General features: G+C 46.3%; 1 pseudogene; it reads left to right on the top strand.

The window, feature by feature from the left end:
• The first annotated feature begins 4,433 nt into the window (after positions 1 to 4,433).
• Positions 4,434 to 5,361, top strand: LOC112414821 (mitochondrial assembly of ribosomal large subunit protein 1 pseudogene; annotated as a pseudogene).
• The last annotated feature ends 1,411 nt before the right edge of the window (positions 5,362 to 6,772 follow it).

Here is a 6,772-nt window from a genome sequence, read left to right as displayed (position 1 = left end):
CCCCCCGCCCCCTGTGCCTCTGCTCGTGTCCTCAGGGTATCCTCCCCCAGGCCTCCAGCCTTCTCTCAGTCCTCAGCAATCCAGAAGCCTTCCTGTGTTCAGAGTGTTCTTTCTAACCCACAGCTGTGATTGTGTCACTTCCTTGATTTAAACCCTTCTAGTTCATTTCTCAGGTTCGGAGTGTTCTGAACAAAATCCAGATTTCCCAGACCATGACACACGTCCCTGCTGAGGTAGCGCGCTGTGCCTCAGACCTCGGGGTGCAGTTGTGCAGCGTGTGCATGGAGCCATGCAGCCAAGGGGGGTGCCCACACGCAGGTGGAGAAGGGGGCATGGGGAGGCCCCAGGCTCACAGAGGGGCTCACAGGCCTCAGCTCCTTCTGCTTCCCCAACTCCCTCACCCTCAACTCTAGTCCCCTGCAAATCGCTGATAATTCTTCAAAGGCAGCAGGCTGTTTCCTGCCAGGAGTAATCCTCCTACCTCCCCACCCCCCACCCCCCTGAGTCTCCTCCTCATCTTTGCTATCAGCTCAGATGTCTCCTGGGGGGAAGTTGGGGGGAGGAGAGGGTCTCCTCTGACCACATTGCCTCTTCCCATAAGGCTAGACACTCTCTGCCGAGCTCCTGCAACTCTCCATCCTTGCCACTACCCCAGTCCTCGGTATCCTCAGTCGTCATTGCCTCTCCACGTTTCTCTTCCTCTTTAGACCGTGAACTCCTTGAGGTCAAAGGCTGTGTCTTGTCCAGTGCAGATGTTTGCGGTTACATGGACGTTTATTGTGCACCTACTAAGCCCGTTCCATCACTGCAGCAGTCCTCAGCCAGAAATGTTAAATGAGAAGTTATAGGTCAGGAAGCTAAAGTTCAGAGGGATGAAGTAACTGGCCCATTATCACAGAGACACTAGCGACAGAGCGCAGGTTCAAACCCGGGCTGCCCACTCTCTTTCTGCTCCACCCACTTCCTTACCAGGCAAGATACCATAGCTTCCAGTTTTGAGCCACAGACAGGGGTCATGAGCCTCCACCTGTGCTGATTCCAGCTGCTACTTTAACTCAGCACTAACCTGTCACTGCTGCTGGCAATGCCCTCTCGCAAAGGGAAGCCCCAGTCAGGCAGGGCTGGGTTCTTCAAATGTTTTCATCAGCTCTGTGGAGTTGTGGGCTGGCTTGTTTCTGGTGGACAGAGTTTTTCTTTTTCCTGCCGTTGTATAAACACTGGCGTAGACTTTCCTGTTTCTAAACGAAAAATGGTTGATATTTTAATAAACTTAAATATGATTTTAAATATCATATAAAGCGATGATAGTATGAGATGCAAAGCCCCCGGGGTGCGATTAGCAATTTGGCATTTCCATTTCTGGTGGGAATATTAATGGCATTCTAGAAACGGTGTCATTATGCTTAAGACATTGCAACTGTAGAAACTTAGAAGTGTGAACTGCAGCATAGGAATAAATGCCAATGTCCCACCAGGGCCAGTTGTGTATGTCAGTTTCATTGGCTCCCCCTTCACAACTGAAGTTCTAACCTCATTGCAAGGAGCACCAAGAGGTTTCCTGAGATCAAAGACTATCTGAGCTGCTGGGGATGCTAGAGCATCTAGTCCATTACACTGCCTTGCAGAAGAGGAAACTGTGGTCCGGAGAGCATGCATGCCTTGCCCAAGGTCACCAAGTTCATCAGGGGCACAGCCAGGAGTAGGATCCAGGTCTTTCTCCCCAGACCAGCACTCTCTGTCTTATACCATGCTGCCCCTATGTGCCTGTCTCTGAGCTGCAGTTTTCCCCTCTGTAAAATGATGCCTTAGTCAGTTTGGGCTGCTGTAACAAATTACCTTAGACTGGGTAGCCTAAACAGCAAACATTTATTTCTCACAGTTCTGGAGGCTGGGAAGTCCAAGGTCAAGGCATGGGCAGATTTGGTTTCTGGTGAGAGCCCACTTCCTGGGATGCAGACGGCCATCTTTTTGTGTCCTCACAGGCAGAGAGCAGAAAGGAAGTCTCTGTTCCTGTTCCTGAGGGCTCTGCCCTCACAACCTAATTTTTTGTTTTATAGTTTATCCTGACAGATAATTTTATTTTATATTTATTTATTTATGTATGTATTTATTTATATTTATTTTGGCTGCACTGGGTCTTAGTTGCGGCACACGGGATCTTCATTGCGGCATGCGGGCTTCTTAGTTGCCGCATGCAAACTCTTAGTTGCGGCATGCGGGATCTAGTTCCCCGACCAGGGATTGAACCTGGGCCCTCTGCATTGGGAGCACAGAGTCTTACCCACTGGACCACTAGGGAAGTCCCCTGACAGATAATTTTAATAATATCTTAAGCCTTGACCCAATTGAAATCTGAGTAATTTGTATATGCCATAGGTAATTAAACGTTTCTAGGTTTTAACAAGACTTTGTATAACTCTTGGAAAAAGAGCCTGGTGTCTTTGGAGACACACTGATGTGAAACTTTTTCTTTTTTTCAGTTATATATATTTTTTCAGATTATTTTCCATTATAGGTTATTACAAGATATTGAATATAGTTCCCAGTGCTATACAGTAAATCCTTATTGCTTCTCTACATTATGGATAGTAGTTTGTATCTGTTAATCCCACACTCCTAATTTATCTCTCCCCCCTTTCTTTTCCCTTTGGTAACCATAAGTTTGTTTTCTATGTCTGTCAGTCTCTTCCTGTTTTGTGTATAGATTCATTTGTATTACTTTTTAGACTCAACATATAAGTGATATCATATAATATATCAACTTACTTCACTAAGTATAGTATTCTCTAGGTTCATCCATGTTGCTGCAAATGGCAATATTTCATTCCTTTTTATGCCAGAGTAATATTCCATTCTATATATGTACCACATCTTCTTTATCCATTCTGTTGATGGACATCTAAGTTGCTTCTGTGTCTTGGCTATTGTAAATAGTACTACTATGAACATTGGGGTGCATGTATCTTTTCAAATTAGAGTTTCTGTCTTTTCCAGATATAAACCCAAGAGTGGGATTGCTGGATCATATGGTAGTTCTATTTGTAGTTTTTTAAGGAGCCTCCATATTATTTTCCATAGTGGCTGCACCAGTTTACATTCCCACCAACAGTGTAAGAGGGTTCCCTTTTCTCCTCACCCTCTCCAGCATCTGTTATTTGTAGGCTTTTTGATGATGGCCATTCTGACCGGTGTGAGGTGATACCTCATTGTCATTTTGATTTGCATTTCTCTAATAATTAGTGATGTTGAGTATCTTTTCATGTTGGCCATCTATATGCCTTCTTTGGAGAAATGTCTATTTAGGTCTTCTGCCCATTTTTTGATTGGGTTGTTTGTTTTTTTGATATTGAATCTTCATAACCTAATTATGTCCTAAAGGCCCCACCTCTGAATGCTACTACACTGGGGATTAAGCGTCAATATATGAATTTGCAGGGGGCACACAAATGTTCAGTCCATAGCAAATGGAAATTTAAAATAATTCTTAGATTTCAGGGTTGTGAGGATTAAATGGGATAGTGTATGTGAGTTGCTTTGTAAATTGCAGGTATAACACAAATGCTGGGAGGCAGTGGAGAGGAAAAGCATGCGTTTTAGAGACCAGCCTGGTTGGAATCCTTGCTTCCCACCTGCTTCTTTAAGCCCCAATTCCTATAAAATAGGATGAGCCCATCTCCTACATAAAGCTGTTATGAGATTTAAATGAGATATTTCATGTAAATTTATACTTCTCTGTCAAAATATTAACTAGTAAATTCTCTGTCAAAGATAAAGAATAGAGGGGTCTTCCCTGGTGGCGCAGTGGTTGAGAGTCCGCCTGCCAATGCAGGGGACACGGGTTCGTGTCCTGGTCCGGGAAGATCCCACATGCTGCGGAGCGGCTGGGCCCGTGAGCCATGGCCGCTGAGCCTGCGCGTCCGGAGCCTGTGCTCCGCAACGGGAGAGGCCACAACAGTGAGAGGCCCGCGTAACGCCAAAAAAAAAAAAAAAAAAAAAGATAAAGAATATTAATTCTCTGTGTTTCATATGCTGCCCACCTTTTGAAGGGAGCACTGAAATCAGGCATTTGGGAATATTGCTAGAAATAGAAGAATGTTGTTTTTAACAGGAATTGGCCCAAATTAAACACATAGAGACTTTCCTTATCCAAGAGTGCCTACCATTTCCAAGGTGTCAGTGAAGCTTAGTGGAGAATAGGCAGAAATGACTTCTCATGAGGTTGACAAGATGTCAAGGGCTGGCTGTCAGAACGAAGGCCTGTTGCTTCAGTGTTCAAAGGACTAGGTTGTGCTATTTACGGGAGCCTTATTTGCTTATGTAAGGAAACCCTCAAGGCTGCCATATTTACAGCCACAGCAGATTAGCCCCTCAGGGCTGCCGTGTGAAGGGGAGGGGACTGCTAACTCTCTAGTTAGCTTTTCTCCTCTGCTATAATGGAGGATGGTATCAGTAAGAGATGCTCGACCAGATTTCACATTTTTTCCAACTTGTTTTTAGGCCCTCGGTGTCCTGCTTTCCTGTTCTTACCCTCCCCCCCTTTTTTTTAACTTTTTAAGGTGGTGCATGTGTGCAAAAGCTGCACACAGTACAGAATGGGGTTCCGTCTCCTCTCAGCCCTCCTCTACCCTGACACCCCACCCTCCCTACCAGCGGGCAGCCACCAATGCCGTATTTTCATCTCTCTCTTCAGGGATATGCTTTTCATTCTGTTCTATTTATTCAATTAAGAAATACCCATTGAGGCCTTTTCTCCGGGAGCGTGGCCCACGGCGGCCGTGGGGCGCCACCTTCGGCTGGGCGGCTTCCGGTGGGAACAGCGCTCCGCAGGGTCTGCCTGGCCCCCGACCGAGAGCGCGGCCTGCGGCCCGGAGGGGCGAACAGAGGGTACTGCCGGTGAGGGGCGCCCGAGTCAGGCACCGGAGATCATACTGGTCCCAAGTTTGACATCAATATGCTGGTTTCACTTCTGAGGCAAGAGACATTTGTGTCATTGAGGTTCCTCCAGAAATGAAATATACAGATAACTTTGTAATTGGTAGTGGAACTTCCACTCGACACATACATGCCATGGCCTACTACATTGTGAAAATGTACAAACACCTGAAATGTAAAAGTGAGCCTCATGTTAACATCGAAGGGAAGGACACTGCTGGCTGGCTCTGTGTGGACTTTGGCATCATGGTGATTCATTCGATGCTTCCGGAAACCAGAGAAACCTATGAATTAGAGAAATTATGGACCCTACATTCTTATGATGACCAGTTAGCTCAGATAGCATCTGAGACCTTACCTGAAGACTTCATCCTTGGAATAGAAGATGACACTTCACCTCTGGCTCTTGGGGAGTTTAAATGGGAATAAAAGGACATGAACTGCTTTAGTCAAAAAAAAAGAAAAAGGAAAGAAATCCTCATTGAGTGCCTGTTCTAGGTATTGCGGATAGAGCAGTGACTAAAAACAGAAGTCGAAAATTCTGTCCTTAAAGAGCTTACATTCAGGTGGTACTTCCATTTATTGTGGGATCTTCCCGGACCAGGACACGAACCCGTGTCCCCTGCATCGGCAGGCGGACTCTCAAACACTGCGCCACCAGGGAAGCCCCGACTCTATGCTTTTATACCATGTCCACCCCTGCTTCAGTACATCAATCATTGTCTGTTTTACACACTTTTCTATACCTTGCTTTTTTCACTTAATCCTGCTTCTAGGAGGTTAATGATAAAGGCCACGTTTAAATCTAGCCCAGAGGCCTTTTTGCTTGGATCAGCCTTGGCCAGAAGAAAGGTAAAGCCCGCAGATGACTCCTGGCCAGACAGGTAGGAAGGAAGGGCTGGCATTTCAGTCTTTTGGGGGACAGCCTTGGTAACCAGGTCCAGATTCCCACAGGAGAGTTAATGTTGGATTAATCAGGGCTTTTTATGTTCTCAGTGTCAAAAATCCAACTCAAACTGGCTTAAACAAAAAAGGGGATCTATTGGCTCTCAAAGGTGGTAAGGCCTCAGGGGCAGCTCCCAGAGCAGGAAGAGGACAAAAGAACCAGCTCAAGAGTCCAAGGTTATGTCCAACTTTCCATCTGTCCCCCTTTGCTGCCTGTCTGGTTCAATGCTCATTTTGGTCTCCATCTGTCCTCAGGAAGCAGCCACTTTGCATCTTGGGGGGGAACAAAAGTGCTACAGGTCAGGCAAGGACACCCATTGGCCAGGACAGGGTCACATGCTTACCTTTTTGTCCGGGGGGATGGTGTCTGTTACCAGGGGGCATGGGAACATTCTCAAAACAGATAGCAACAGTTCCTAAGCCCTGTTTGATGGGCTTTTGCAGTCACTCTTCCGGGCAGCATCCTTGCCAGTCTAATGTTTCTTGGGCCAAATGGCATGCCTAAAACTTAAGTTAGAATGGAAATTTCCAGAGCTATTTTAGAGGGCTTTATACAACTTTTGTTTTGCTGCACTGACAAATCATTCTTTCACGGATTCATTCATTCATCCAACATTAATAAGCACTTAACCATATACCAGGTGCTGTTCTGGGCTTCTGAAAATACCTTGACGCATGAAAGATACCTGGTCCCTGGTTTGGAAAAAGACTCAGTCCCTGCCCTGAAAGTGTGAGGAAAGGAAGTGGGCAAAGGGCTTCTGAGACGGTTACCCGACACAGGCTGTGTACAGCAGGCTGTGTACAGATGCTGCGGGAAGGGGGGCGCAGCTTACTCTACCCGTGGGGAGACTTCAGAGAAGAGGGGCACACACAAGCAGAGCCTTTGCGGGGTGAG

This window comes from Neophocaena asiaeorientalis, unplaced genomic scaffold (assembly GCF_003031525.2).
Source record: "Neophocaena asiaeorientalis asiaeorientalis breed wild unplaced genomic scaffold, Neophocaena_asiaeorientalis_V1.1 scaffold225, whole genome shotgun sequence".
Classification (NCBI taxonomy): domain Eukaryota; kingdom Metazoa; phylum Chordata; class Mammalia; order Artiodactyla; family Phocoenidae; genus Neophocaena; species Neophocaena asiaeorientalis.
This window is presented reverse-complemented; position numbering and strand designations above follow the sequence as displayed.